The sequence below is a fragment of the Cervus elaphus genome, chromosome X (assembly GCF_910594005.1).
Source record: "Cervus elaphus chromosome X, mCerEla1.1, whole genome shotgun sequence".
NCBI lineage: Eukaryota > Metazoa > Chordata > Mammalia > Artiodactyla > Cervidae > Cervus > Cervus elaphus.
This window is the reverse complement of record NC_057848.1, coordinates 117,225,820-117,240,226: the sequence shown is the minus strand read 5'-3', so window position 1 is coordinate 117,240,226 and position 14,407 is coordinate 117,225,820. Positions and strand designations below refer to the sequence as shown.

The following is a 14,407-nucleotide window of genomic DNA, read 5'->3' as shown; positions in this document are numbered from 1 at the left end:
AGCTAGTGGTTATCAGTGAGGAGAGGGAAGGGGAATGGGGTAAGAGACAGGGGTAGGGGATAAAGAGGCATAAACTATTATACTATATATATGTATAATATACTATGTATAAAATAAATAAGATACAAAAATATTGTACAGCACAGAATATAGCCAATATTTTATAATAGCTATAAGTGGAATATAACCTTTTAAAAATTGTGAATCATTGTGCTGTACACCTCTCCAGATGTTGAGGTTCTCTTGTGTCTTCTTCCTATCCAGCGTCTTCCTCTAACTCCTCACTGCTGATGACTCCCCCAAATATATCTCAGCTCAGATGCCTCCCCTAAACTACAGTCCTGTATCTCAAACCCTCTACTTAACAGCACCATTGAGCTGTCCAAAATCAAGCCCTTCCTCTGCACAAACTTCCTGGGAACTCTCTCTTGGTGACTGGGACCATGGTCCAATCAATGGTCTGTCTAAGAAACTCGGACACCTCACTAGACCTTGCTTGTTCCCTACCTCAAGTCCAGTTAGTCACCAGGTCATAAATATTGTCCCTTCCGTGTCCTTCTAATTATGTTGGCACTGCCCTAGTTCATTCAGGCCTTCCCCACTTTTTGCCCAAATTGTTATCTTCTTGGAGATCCCGTCTCACACCTTTGGATCTGCTGCCAAGATGGCCTGCTAGACTGTGAGTCCAGTAGGGTATGGGAGCATCTTATTCACTCTCACCTCCCCAGTTCCCACCACAGTGCTGACACATAGAACTTTTCAACTACATGCTTTTATTTTTTTTGGTAAGGAAGGGGTAACTGTATTTTGACAAGTTGCAGTCTTACAAAATAGTTGCCGAAATAATATAAGGAATTCATGACTATCCTTCACCTAGATTCCCCAAATATTAACAGTTTACCACATTTGTTTTATGCTTCTCTCATTTACATATATATATATTTTTATTTTTTTTTCTGAGAAGTTTTCTAAACAGTTTGAGAGTTAGTTATGGACATGATTTTCCTTTACCTAAATGTGATGCACATTTCCAGAAGACAAAGACATTCTCTTATATAACCGCAGTACAACTATCAAGATCAGGTGATTTTTTCTGGGGGGAGGGGAGGATTGCCACATGGATCCTGGGAATCTTGACCAGGGATTGAATTTGAGCCCTCAGCAGCAGTGACAATGCAGAGTCCTAACCACTGGAACACCAGGGAATTCCCAAGATCAGGCAATTAACATGGACATAGTATTATTTAGCTGAGTTACACCAGTTGTCCCGCTGACATCCTCTCTAGCAAAAGAAAAAAAGTATTTCATTCCCAAATCCAGTCCAGGGCAAAGCATGGTGTTTAGTCATGTTTAGTTTCCTTGAACCTGGAACAGCTCCTCAGCCTTATTTTGTTTCATGACATTGATATTTTTGGAGTTCAAAATGTAGAATATTCCTTAATTTGTGATCATTTAATTTTTCCTCAAGGTTAATTCAATTTATGCCTTTTTTGCAATACAACAAAAGTGATGCTGTATCCATCTTAACATCTGGAGGTAAATGATTTTTTTAACTTTGATCACAGTATGTGGTTATTGAATCTTCATAAAATACAATCTGATCCTACCACCCTTCAGTGGACCTAAAAGCATATAAGGCCCAGAAGACTTGTTGGTAGTCCCTTCTTCACCTCAGTCATGGTCTAGTTATATACTCTCTCTGCTTCTTGCCTTTGAACTTACTACTCTCTCTGACTAAAACATTATTTTCCTCCCACTAAATCCAACCCCTGCCTCTGTACTGGGCTAACTTCTACCTAAGGTTCACCCTAGTTTCCCCTCTCCCAGGAAGCCTTCAATGACACCCCTGGCTTTGACATATCACTTGTACAGCATCCTGTCTTTATGTTTCATTATGATATTCATCACACTGACTGAGAACTGTTTCTTTGTCTCTCCTGCTACATCATGAGCTCTTAGGGGGTAAGTCCTGGATCTTTTATTATGATGTAAGTCCTTTTATTCATTAATTTGTTCATCCAGCCATGCAAATCTGAGTTCATTGATTCCTTGTCATGAGGGAGAACATACACACCACGGGATGTCTCAATAAGAAGGTGTTAGATTCTTTTATGGGATGCGGCCTCATATAAGGCGATTTGTGGGGGAGATTCCAAGGATTGGAGGTTGTTAGAAAGTGAGAATGATTCTATGATTGGGTATATTAATTCTTATCTAGAAAGGTGAGGCAAAGGGAGTGATTAACAAAGAAGCAGCACCCATTTATAGGAGCTAGGAGAGGGTGATGTTTAGTCATTTTGGGAATTTGGACAATGTTTATTAGTCTAGTTTTTGTCTTGATCCATTAGTCACAGAGTAGCCTTGTCTGATGTTGGGAATCTGTGAAACTGGGCATGTTCAACAGGAGAGCACCAAGGCTTTGCTGTGAGTGCCAGGCCAGCTCCTGAATGTCAGGGGCTGCATGTCTTTCTTGCTCCTCCCTTTCATCCAAGGGCAGATGAGGTCAGGCCACAGGACATGAATCTATGTATTCTAATCATCACTGTTACTGAGATTTTGCTGATCTGGAGGTAACACTGAGAAAGCTGTCTGCAGAAGGACTTGGGCAAGTCTCTCTTTCTCCTTTTATTTCAGGATGAGGTGCTGAATCTTGTGATGTGACAAGGGCTGCTCAGTGGCATTTAAGACTCTGGACAGGCTCTGCCCCAAAGCACCACAGGCAGTTACCAGAAACAAAATGATGATCATTCATCCTTGTAATAGACCCTGACATAGGAGCCTAGGTGACCTAACCCAGGCCATGGAAACATGTGCTATGGTTCAGCTGGTCTCTTGTAGACAGCCTGATGCCTTTTTCTTTTAGTCTCATCAGAAATTGTTCTATTGACCTGTAGTATTTATGTAAGCACATCAAGAGGTGTTTGCTAAAGGAGAACCCTTTCCTCTGCTAGCCAAGGAAATAAAGGGCTATAAGACTGCTAGTGACAATCTGGCTAATTAATTTAGACATTTTTGGGGTGGGGTGGGGTGGAGGAGTCTTCTGGAGTAGAAGTTGTGTCATTTATGGCATCTGTTAAGATCAGAGACAGGTTTGGGGCCACCTTTTCACCACTGTGGGAACCGCAGCTCACAGAGAATGCGTGAAGAGTCAGTTACCTTTCTGGGAGCTGTCCAGATTCTGCTGTTTCCCTCTACTTTTCATGAGAATTTGATCCATTGGAAGAGAGGTTTTAAGAAGTTTTAAATATCTGAAAATCTCTAACAATTACCTCAAACATATTGGATAAGTTAGTGTGTGGCGGGTGGGCATAAGTCTGATGTCCACATAAGAAATGGTATCCTAATGGAGCACAGACCTTTTTGGAAGTATAAGTATCATTTTGCATGAGCTAATTACATGTCCCTTAAAATGGGCAGATAATGTGAGTGGAAGTAAACAGTTCCCCAAAGAATGTCTCTGAAAAGAACAAGTATTTGTACCAGGGACTTCCCTGGTGGTCCAATGGTTAGAACTCCGTGCTTCCACTGCAGGGGGACTGGGTTTGATCCCTGGTTGGGGAACTAAGGTCCTGCAAGCCCTGTGGCAAGGTTAAAAAAAAGGGAAGCCTGGTGTGCTACAGTCCATGGGGTCACAAAGAGTTGGACATGACTGAGCAACTGAACAACAAGCCTCAGTAGAAGTGTTTTGTTGATGTGAGGTCCGTTTTTTTTTTTAGTGGCCTTGATTCTTATTTTTCTTTATCTAGAATTCTACAGATTCTAAAATTTATCAATTGATGCATCTTTTAAATAAACAACACCAGTCTTGCCCATTGATCAATTAAAATTGACTTTCTCAGTTCTTAGTTCACAAGTTTATTATGAAAAAACACTGCAGTGCTCTTGTGCAGTAACATCATTTTATAGGAGGGAGGAAAAAAAAAACTCTGTTCAAAACAACTCACCAGGTTCTGACAGTAACAAAGAACAATTTGAGGCCAAGATTTTAGAAATGAAGATAAATCAAGCGCAGACAAATCATATGATTAAATTAAATGGTATCCCTAAAAATAAACAAAATGATTTCAAAACTCACAAGTGGAGGGGAGGCTTTGGTACTTATTTTTAAAAATGTTCATTAAGCTCCAATGATTGCTGCTATTCCTATCTACAGTCATAATGACTAAAGCTATAGCTAAATGGAAGTTAAATTGTGTTCACAAGGTGTTAATGTTTACATCTTACTATCTGCAGTTTCTCAGAGAAAGCAAAGTAACTACAAACAGCCATAGGCCAGAAACTGGTTTCTTGACCAACAATGTCGCTTCAGCATGGAATGAATTGGTTCATTCTAAAGTGGTCATGGCTGTTGATGACAAGTTCAGTTCAGCTTCTCAGTCGTGTCCAACTCTTTGTGACCCCATGGGCTGCAACACACAAGGCTTCCCTGTCCTTCATCTCCTGGAGCTTGCTCAAAACTTATGTCCATTGAATCAGTGATACCATCCAACCATCTCTTCCTCTGTTGTCCCTTTCTTCTCCTGCCTTCAATCTTTCCCAGCATCATGGCCTTTTCCAATGAATTGGTTCTTCGCATCAGGTGGCCAAAGTATTGGAGCTTCAGCTTTAGCATCAGTCCTTCAGCTGAGTCCTTCATCAGTCCTTCCAAGAGGCTTTGTATTTTTATATGGCACATCTTTTTGGTCCATGTGAAAACAAGTTTTTTTGAGTGTTAACTGTTCTCTGACACTTGTGGAGTTGCTCTTCCCATATCCATTATATGGCATGGGAAGAGCAAAACTGTACAAGTTTAAAATTTCATTACAGGAAGCAGTCTAGGGTACCATGAGTAACATGTGGCTCACTTCTGCAAGGTGCTGGGAGTATCTTCAAACTGAAAGAAAGAGTATTTTAGAATATCAAGTTCCATGATTGCAGCTTGGTTACCACAAGGATAACAACAGTTTGGAGCACTGAAAATCATTACTTCATTTGGGTCATGGTACCAGTTATATTCCTCCATCACCAGCTGATGAGCTCTAGACACCAACGTGAGGCCATTTACATGATTAAATGTCTCAGAAATATCTTGCCCCAAGGTGTAACCAGCTCCTTGAGGAGATATAACCCAACCTCCACCGTTCATCTGGATCTGACCACAGCAAGTCATACACTGGACCCTAATGGAGAACTTCTTGTAGACGATCAAGTGCTCTGATGTAATCCAGTGTTATCTATGGCTGCTGAGTGGCCACCATGTAGACAGATCTGCCCATTCAGTAATAGGAAGTGATATTCTATCCAGTGATAGGAAGATAGTCAAAAAGATCTGTAAAATATTTCTAAACATTTGCATTTCTGTAGTTTGTTAAACACTCATCATAGAAACCATGTACTTGTGTGATCTGTCTGCTTTCATGATTACCCTGAAGAAAGGTGATACATTCAGAATAATGAACCTTAAGAGCTACAAGCAGAGTAACTGTTTTCACTGAATGATATCCTCTGTCAAAATAATCGCCTATAAACAAGTAATTTGTATCTGGTGATGTGCCACCAATTCTAAACAATTCCATGAGATCGTGAAATTTCCCATGCACATCTCTACTGACAGTGACTAGACATCAAACGACTTGCACACTGGATTCTTTTGTCAGGATTTCTTTAGCCTTCTCGCAGAGGCTCTTGACCTGGGACTCGGACAGCTGCTTGCACTTGTTCAGCTGCTCGATCCACGGTCAACTCTTTGGTGAGCACCTTCTCGTCCATGATGCCACCCGCCCGAACTGCGCTCCTTCCGCACTGCCACCCGCACACGGGCCACAAGCACACGCTGTCGCGGGTTCCCGGGGTACTTGTGCAGGTACTGGCAGTTGCTCGGCACTAGCACTGGCCCTCTAGCTCGCCCTTCTGTGCTTGGCCACCAGCTGTTGTCCTCCTCCACTTGCTCTAGCCCCAGAGCTCTGCTCTCTGTAACGGCGGCTGCGGGTGTGGTGACGTCACGCGCAGCGTCAGGAGGTGGTGGGATGCGGAGGAGTAGAAGGACCAGAACCGGAGCTGCAGAACTGGAGGTCAGTTATTATATGATCAAAGTTTGGGATTAATGATGTAAGGGAAACTTAAGAACCAGACAAGTGTGTTAGTGCCTCAGTCGTGTCCGACTCTTTGTGACCCCATGGACTGTAGCCCACCAGGCTCCTCTGTCCATGGGATTCTCCAGGCAAGAATACTGGAGTGGGTAGCCATTTCCTTCTCCAGGGGATCTTCCCAACCCAGGGATCAAACCCAGGTCTCCTGCATTGCAGGCAAATTTTTTACTGTCTGAGCCACCAGGGAATCCCAGAAGAACCAGAATGGGCCTTAATAGGAAATGTATCTTCTCAAGTGTTTAAAAGAAAAATGATTAAATTTTTGTCAGCAAACAGTTAAGTTCAGAGTGGTAGTTGTGGTTTGAGAAAGACCTGTCAGGACATTTTATTTTTTAAGTGGCAGAAGGTCATATAGGGTCAAAAGTCACAGGATGAAGGTAAGGGAGAACATATTGAGAAGACTTACTGGGGAGTGTAAAGTACAATAACAGGCATGATGAGTGGTAAAGGGAAAGAAACAGGCCACTGAAGAATGAGATTAACCTTGGGCAGAAGCTGTCCACTTCTGCAGTCAGCAGTTCCTGGAGGGATCCTAAGAATAGTGTTAAATTGTGCCAATGGAATGGCCATCCAGTATTCAGGATGAAGTCATATGTGTCTTTTAAGTCGGAAAACATAAACGTCAGTACTTTGGAGTTTGGTTGGGTCAGTTGCTAACAGTACCTGAAAATCTCTTTTCCACTGAGGCTCAAGGGCAGTTTTTCTCTAATGCCTCTTCAGGCAGCCAAGCCTTCAGGCTTGGGATCATGCAGAGGCTGCTTAGGTGGGTGTTTTGGAAAACAAAACAAAAACAAACAAACAAAAAAAACAGCTGTACTTGTTGGTGATAAAACTGGAGGTATGAGTCCCCTGCTGTAATTAGTGACATCAGCATGTCATAGAGTAGAGTCTAAGATGGAGAGTACTTTCCAAATCCATGGGGCAACCCATTATTTACTCAGAAGGAGGTAACTTGTGGGTCCTAGAGGAGACAGATCTTACTGCTGTTAAGGATAATGGCAAGACTTTAGGCCATGGACATTCAAGAAGTTTCCGAGAGCTTTAAATTTTTTGGTTTTGAAATCTCATTAGTTCTCTTCACTTTTCCTGAATTTATGGAAGATAAGGACAGTGCCATTCCGGGAGATAAGAATAAAAAATTGTGTTCAATGACCAGGGTTTTGTATCTGTTTCTTACATAGAAACTGTCCAGATAGCCAAGGATTATTTATTAATTAACTTAACCTTTTAACTAAGGCCTTAAAGGTAGTCAGGATGTGGAAATTTCAGTTTTAGCTAATATGTTAAATTTTTGTGATTTGTAGCAACTTAAGAATTTCATAAAATTAAACTCTTTAAAAAGACATTTGTTAAGATGGCGGAGGAGTAGGACGGGGAGACCACTTTCTCTCCTACAAATTCATCAAAAGAATAACTGAACGCAGAGCAAACTTCGCAAAACAACTTCTGATCGCTAGTTGAGGTCATCAGGCGCCCAGAAAAGCAGCCCATTGTCTTCGAAAGGAGGTAGGACAAAATATAAAAGATAAAAAGTGAGACAAAAGAGCTAAGGACGGAGATCCGTCCGGGAAGGGAGTCTTAGGCGGCATTGCTTGGGGTAGGGTCCGGGCCTGAGTGCCCTGAGGACAATTGGAGGGAGCTTCTGTGAGTTGCCAACTTGAGCTGTGGGAGACCAAAAGAGAGAGAGAAAATTAACCGGCCCGAACACACTGCCGGCCGTTCGCAGAACAAAGAGACCGAGAAAGTCCAGAGAAGAGCTCGCAGGCTGCGGACCGTCCCAGCCCCGCCTGAGGCAGGAGTCAGGGGGGAGGGGAAGGTCGCGGAGAGACACAGGGCGCAGGCACCTGACCGGCGCGGGTGGGGACTGGGGCTGGGGACGCGGAGGGCAGAAGGCGCACGCACCCGACTGGCGCCAGAGGAAACTGAAACTGGGACCGTGGAAGGGAGTGGGCGCGCCACACCTGGGGAGAGTGCGCCCACCAAGCCCCTGGCGGCCTGGACCGCTCTGACGGGGAGGGCACAGAGAGCAGGCGCAGCTTTTCGTTCCGCGCTTTTGTGGAACACCCGAGGGCTGGAACCTCGCGCAACGCGGGGCGCGCTCCATATAGAACAGCCGGGAGCCTGAGCAGCGCAGACGGAGAAAGCAGCATCAGCCCCTCCCGGCAGCGCCAGCCCCTCCCCGCAGGGCCAGCCCCTCCCCGCAGCGTCAGCCCCGCCCCGCAGCGCCAGCCCCGCCCCGCAGCGCCAGCCCCTCCCCGCAGCGCCAGCCCCTCCCCGCAGCGTCAGCCCCGCCCCGCAGCGCCAGCCCCTCCCCGCAGCGCCAGCCCGTCCCCACAGCGCCAGCCCCTCCCCGCAGCGCCAGCCCCTCCCTGCAGCGCCAGCCCCTCCCCGCAGAGCGACGGAACTAGCTACCTGAATAAGAGTCCACCTCCGCCCGCCTGTGTCAGGGCGCAAATGAGGCTCTGAAGAGACCGGCAAACAGAAGCCAAATAAACAAAGGGAACCGCTTCAGAAGGGACTGGTGCAACAGATTAAAATCCCTCTAGGAAACACCGACTACACCGGAAGGGGCCTGTAGATATCGAGAAGTGTAAGCTGGAACGAGGAGCTATCTGAAACTGAGCCGAACCCACACTGACCGCAACAGCTCCAGAGGAACTCCTAGATATAATTTTACTTTTTTCTTTTTTTTTCTTTTCATTTTTTTAATTTTTTCTCTTTTATTTTCCTTTAAAATTCCCTATTACTCCCTCATTACTCTTTAACTTTCATTTCCATAGATTTTTATGATTTTTTTAATTAGGGAAAAAAAATTTTCTTTCTTTTCTTTCTTTTTCTTTTTTTTTCTTTTTTCTTCTTTTTTTTTCTTTCCCTTTTCTCTTCTATTTTCTATTTTTCTTTTTCTCTTATTTCTTTTAAAGTCCTCTAGTACTCCTCTACTACTCCTTAATTTTCATTTTCAATACACTATAACCTTACAAAAAAGAAAAAGAAGAGAAGCCCTATTTTTAAACCAAAGATTATTCTCTCCCAATCTTGACTCTCTGTTTTCTACCTCAGAACACCTCTATTTCCTCCTCTCCCCTTCTCTTCCCAATCCAATTCTGTGAATCTTTGTAGGTGACTGGGCTACGGGGAACACTCTGGGAACAGACAGCTGCGTAGATCTGTCTCTCTCCTCTTGAGTCCCCCTTTTTCTCCTCCTGCTCATCTCTATCTCCCTCCTCTCTCTCCTCTTCTTCATGTAACTCTGTGAACCTCTCTGGGTGTCCCTAACAGGGGAGAATCTTTTCGCCATTAACCTAGAAGTTTTCTTATCAGTGCTGTATAGCTGGAGAAGTCCTGAGACTACAGGAATAATAAAACTGAAATCCAGAGGCAGGAGACTTAAGCCCAAAACCTGAGAACACCAGAAAACTCCTGACTACATGGAACTTTAAGTAATAAGTGACCGTCCAAAAGCCTCCATACCTACACTGAAACCAACCACTACCCAAGAGCCAATAAGTTTTAGAGCAAGACATACCACGCAAATTCTCCAGCAACGCAGGAACATAGCCCTGAACATCAACATACAGGCCGCCCAAGGTCACACCTAACACATAGACCCATCTCAAAACTCATTACTGGGCACTCCATTGCTCTCCAAAGAGAAGAAATCAAGTTCCACGCACCAGAACACTGACACAAGCTTCCCTAACCAGGAAACCTTGACAAGCCAATCGTCTAACCCCACCCACTGGGTAAATCCTCCACAATAAAAAGGAACCACAGACCTCCAGAATACAGAAAGCCCACTCCAGACACAGCAATCTAAACAAGATGAAAAGGCAAAGAAATACCCAACAGGTAAAGGAACATGAAAAATGCCCACCAAGTCAAACAAAAGAGGAGGAGATAGGGAATCTACCTGAAAAAGAATTTAGAATAATGATAATAAAAATGATCCAAAATCTTGAAAACAAAATGGAGTTACAGATAAATAGCCCGGAGACAAAGATTGAAAAGATACAAGAACTGTTTAATAAAGACCTAGAAGAAATAAAAAAGACTCAATTAAAAATGAATAATGCAATGAATGAGATCAAAAACACTTTGGAGGGAACCGAGAGTAGAATAACGGAGGCAGAAGATAGGATAAGTGAGGTAGAAGATAAAATGGTGGAAATAAATGAAGCAGAGAGGAAAAAAGAAAAAAGGATCAAAAGAAATGAGGACAACATCAGGGACCTCTGGGACAATGTGAAACGCCCCAACATTCGAATCATAGGAGTTCCAGAAGAAGAAGAGAAAAAGAAAGGCCATGAGAAAATACTCGAGGAGATAATAGCTGAAAACTTCCCTAAAATGGGGAAGGAAATAGCCACCCAAGTCCAAGAAACCCAGAGAGTCCCAAACAGGATAAACCCAAGGCGAAACACCCCAAGACACATATTAATCAAATTAACAAAGATCAAACACAAAGAACAAATATTAAAAGCAGCAAGGGAGAAACAACAAATAACACACAAAGGGATTCCCATAAGGATAACAGCTGATCTATCAATAGAAACCCTCCAGGCCAGAAGGGAATGGCAGGACGTACTGAAAGTAATGAAAGAGAATAACCTACAACCTAGATTACTGTATCCAGCAAGGATCTCATTCAGATATGAAGGAGAATTCAAAAGCTTTACAGATAAGCAAAAGCTGAGAGAATTCAGCACCACCAAACCAGCTCTTCAACAAATGCTAAAGGATCTTCTCTAGACAGGAAATGCAGAAAGGTTGTATAAACGTGAACCCAAAACAACAAAGTAAATGGCAACGGGACCACACATATCAATAATTACCCTAAATGTAAATGGGTTGAATGCCCCAACCAAAAGACAAAGATTGGCTGAATGGATACAAAAACAAGACCCCTATATATGCTGTCTACAAGAGACCCACCTCAAAACAAGAGACACATACAGACTAAAAGTGAAGGGCTGGAAAAAAATATTTCATGCAAACGGAGACCAAAAGAAAGCAGGAGTCGCAATACTCATATCAGATAAAATAGACTTTAAAATAAAGGATGTGAAAAGAGACAAAGAAGGACACTACATAATGATCAAAGGATCAATCCAAGAAGAAGATATAACAGTTATAAATATATATGCACCCAACATAGGAGCACCGCAATATGTACGGCAAACACTAACGAGTATGAAAGAGGAAATTAATAGTAACACAATAATAGTGGGAGACTTTAATACCCCACTCACAACTATGGATAGATCAACTAAACAGAAAATTAACAAGGAAACACAAACCTTAAATGACACAATGGACCAGCTAGACCTAATTGATATCTATAGGACATTTCACCCCAAAACAATCAACTTCACCTTTTTCTCAAGTGCACACGGAACCTTCTCCAGAATAGATCACATCCTGGGCCATAAATCTGGTCTTGGAAAATTCAAAAAAATTGAAATCATTCCAGTCATCTTTTCTGACCACAGTGCAGTAAGATTAGATCTCAATTACAGGAAAAAAATTGTTAAAAATTCAAACATATGGAGGCTAAATAATACGCTTCTGAATAACCAACAAATCATAGAAGAAATCAAAAAAGAAATCAAAATATGTATAGAAATGAATGAAAATGAAAACACAACAACCCAAAACCTATGGGACACTGTAAAAGCAGTGCTAAGGGGAAGGTTCATAGCATTACAGGCTTACATCAAGAAACAAGAAAAAAACCAAATAAATAACCTAACTCTACACCTAAAGCGATTAGAGAAGGAAGAAATGAAGAACCCCAGGGTTAGCAGAAGGAAAGAAATCTTAAATATCAGGGCAGAAATAAATGCAAAAGAAACTAAAGAGACCATAGCAAAAATCAACAAAGCTAAAAGCTGGTTTTTTGAAAAAATAAACAAAATTGACAAACCATTAGCAAGACTCATTAAGAAACAAAGAGAGAAGAACCAAATTAACAAAATTAGAAATGAAAATGGAGAGATAACAACAGACAACACTGAAATACAAAGGATCATAAGAGACTACTACCAGCAGCTCTATGCCAATAAAATGGACAACTTGGATGAAATGGACAAATTCTTAGAAAAGTATAACTTTCCAAAACTGAACCAGGAAGAAATAGAAGATCTTAACAGACCCATCACAAGCAAGGAAATCGAAACTGTAATCAGAAATCTTCCAGCAAACAAAAGCCCAGGACCAGATGGCTTCACAGCTGAATTCTACCAAAAATTTAGAGAAGAGCTAACACCTATCTTACTCAAACTCTTCCAGAAAATTGTAGATGAAGGTAAGCTTCCAAACTCATTCTATGAGGCCACCATCACCCTAATTCCAAAACCAGACAAAGATGCCACAAAAAAAGAAAACTACAGGCCAATATCACTGATGAACATAGATGCAAAAATCCTTAACAAAATTCTAGCAAACAGAATCCAACAACATATTAAAAAAATCATACACCATGACCAAGTGGGCTTTATCCCAGGAATGCAAGGATTCTTTAATATCCACAAATCAATCAATGTAATACACCACATTAACAAATTGAAAGATAAAAACCATATGATTATCTCAATAGATGCAGAGAAAGCCTTTGACAAAATTCAACACTCATTTATGATTAAAACTCTCCAAAAAGCAGGAATAGAAGGAACATACCTCAACATAATAAAAGCTATATATGACAAACCCACAGCAAGCATCACCCTCAATGGTGAAAAATTGAAAGCATTTCCCCTGAAATCAGGAACAAGACAAGGGTGCCCACTCTCACCACTACTATTCAACATAGTTTTGGAAGTTTTGGCCACAGCAATCAGAGCAGAAAAAGAAGTAAAATGAATCCAGATAGGAAAAGAAGAAGTGAAACTCTCACTGTTTGCAGATGACATGATCCTCTACATAGAAAACCCTAAAGACTCTACCAGAAAATTACTAGAGCTAATCAATGAATATAGTAAAGATGCAGGATATAAAATTAACACACAGAAATCCCTTGCATTCCTATATACTAACAATGAAAATACAGAAATAGAAATTAAGGAAACAATACCATTCACCATTGCAACAAAAAGAATAAAATACTTAGGAGTATATCTACCTAAAGAAACAAAAGACCTATACATAGAAAACTATAAAACACTGATGAAAGAAATCAAAGAGGACACAAACAGATGGAGAAACATACCGTGTTCATGGATTGGAAGAATCAATATTGTCAAAATGGCTATTCTACCGAAAGCAATCTATAGATTCAATGCAATCCCTATCAAGCTACCAACGGTATTTTTCACAGAACTAGACCAAAGAATTTCACAATTTGTATGGAAATACAAAAAACCTCGAATAGCCAAAGTAATCTTGAGAAAGAAGAATGGAACTGGAGGAATCAACCTGCCTGACTTCAGACTCTACTACAAAGCCACAGTCATCAAGACAGTATGGTACTGGCACAAAGACAGAAATATAGACCAATGGAACAGAATAGAAAGCCCAGAGATAAATCCACGAACCTATGGACACCTTATCTTTGACAAAGGAGGCAAGGATATACAATGGAAAAAAGACAACCTCTTTAACAAGTGGTGCTGGGAAAGCTGGTCAACCACTTGTAAAAGAATGAAGCTAGAACACTTTCTAACACCATACACAAAAATAAACTCAAAATGGATTAAAGATCTAAATGTAAGACCAGAAACTATAAAACTCCTAGAGGAGAACATAGGCAAAACACTCTCCGACATAAATCACAGCAAGATCCTCTATGACCCACCTCCCAGAATATTGGAAATAAAAGCAAAACTAAACAAATGGGATCTAATGAAACTTAAAAGCTTTTGCACTACAAAGGAAACTATAAGTAAGGTGAAAAGACAGCCCTCAGATTGGGAGAAAATAATAGCAAATGAAGAAACAGACAAAGGATTAATCTCAGAAATATACAAGCAACTCCTGCAGCTCAATTCCAGAAAAATAAATGACCCAATCAAAAAATGGGCCAAAGAACTAAACAGACATTTCTCCAAAGAAGACATACAGATGGCTAACAAACACATGAAAAGATGCTCAACATCACTCATTATTAGAGAAATGCAAATCAAAACCACAATGAGGTACCATTACACGCCAGTCAGGATGGCTGCTATCCAAAAGTCTACAAGCAATAAATGCTGGAGAGGGTGTGGAGAAAAGGGAACCCTCTTACACTGTTGGTGGGAATGCAAACTAGTACAGCCACTATGGAAAACAGTGTGGAGATTTCT

The 14,407-nt window shown here is 41.5% G+C and overlaps 1 pseudogene; it reads right to left on the bottom strand.

Annotated features, from left to right (window-relative positions):
• Nucleotides 1-4,800: 4,800 nt before the first annotated feature.
• LOC122690138 lies at nt 4,801-5,748 on the bottom strand (annotated as a pseudogene).
• Between the last annotated feature and the right edge of the window lie 8,659 nt (nt 5,749-14,407).